We start from the raw sequence: 1,455 nt of genomic DNA, 5'->3' as shown, positions 1-1,455 counted from the left end.
TACAGGGCAGTAGCTGGAGGCACTGGATTCCCAGCTGTGATTAGTGACCCTGTTCAGTCATTGGCTGAGTGACTGTAAAATTAGGAAGTGAAGAGGGGTTTGTATTCCCCTCCCTGCCCCCTCCTTCAGGGCATGAAATTATAAAAACATTAAGTGCAGCTGGCACAAATGGTTTGCACCCATCTGCTAACCTAAAGGTGCATGCTTCAAACTAACCCTGAGGTGCTGTAGAAGAAAGTTCTGGCAATCTGCTTCCATAAAGATTATAGCCAAGAAAATCCTATGGTGAATATTTCTACTCTGTAACACATGGGGTCACCATGAATCATAATTAACTTGACAGCAGTGGGTTTGGTTTATTTGTTTTTTTAAATTTTTGTTCTGTACTGACTACTGCTCCTGTTTTCATCCCTCTACCAGCCTTTAATGAATTCCACACCCCAGGTACCCAGAGCTCTGAACCTACAGAATCTCTTCTAAGAAATTTGCTCCTTTTTTTGTTCGTCCTCTCTTTCTCTGATTTTTGTGTGTGTGTGTGTGTGTGCTAAAATACACATAACATAAAATTTACCATCTTAACCATTTTGGGGTGTACAATTCAGGGGTGTTAAGTACCTTCACAATGATATATAACCATCACTACTATCCATTTCCAGATCTCTTTTATCATCCCAAACAGAAACTTTATACCCATTAAACAATAGCTCCCCATTGCCCTCTTCCCCTCAGCACCTGGTAACCTCTATTCTACTTTCTGTCTCTACGAATTTGCCTATTCTAGATACTGCATATAAGTAGAATCATACAATATTTGTCCTTTTGTCTCTGGCTTATTTCGCTCAGCATAATGCTTTCAAGGTTCATCCATGTGTAGCATGTATCAGGACTTCATTCCTTTTTTTTTACTGGATAATCTTCCATTGTATGTATATACCACATTTTGTTTATCCATTCATCTATTGATAGACACTTGAGTTGGTTCCACCTGTTGGCTGTTGTGAATAGTGCTACTATGGACATTGGTGTAGAGAATTTGCTTTTTTATTATTTTTATTTTATAGAGGCAAGGATGAGCAGAGGCATCCAGACAGGTCTTCCCACGGTGAAGCAGGCAGATGCCCTGAGATACCACTCTAATGGCAGAACCCTTGGGTCTCTGGGGACAGACGGGCCTGGCAGTGCTGGCTGCTAAACAATCCTTGAAGATATCAGAATTTCCTTGTAAATTTATTACTAGAAAAGGAAAAAAAAAAAAAAAAGGAAGATTTTTTTGGAGCAAAGAAGCCAGACAAAGGGCCAATGGGATGAGAACAAGTAAGCCTGTTCGGGTAACACAAATCCCCTGGGTTTGTCAAGGTGCTTCTGAGAGCTGAACAGCCAGGCCCAGGTCAGACCCAGGGCTCCCCCAAGCCCACAGGTGAGGTCTGTGTTTCTGGGTGTGCTCCTCGTTTCCTG

The sequence above is a fragment of the Trichechus manatus genome, unplaced genomic scaffold, assembly GCF_000243295.1.
Source record: "Trichechus manatus latirostris isolate Lorelei unplaced genomic scaffold, TriManLat1.0 scaffold00010, whole genome shotgun sequence".
In the NCBI taxonomy this organism is placed as follows: Eukaryota; Metazoa; Chordata; class Mammalia; order Sirenia; family Trichechidae; genus Trichechus; species Trichechus manatus.
The sequence above is the reverse complement of the archived record's forward strand: the minus strand, read 5'-3'. Positions refer to the sequence as shown.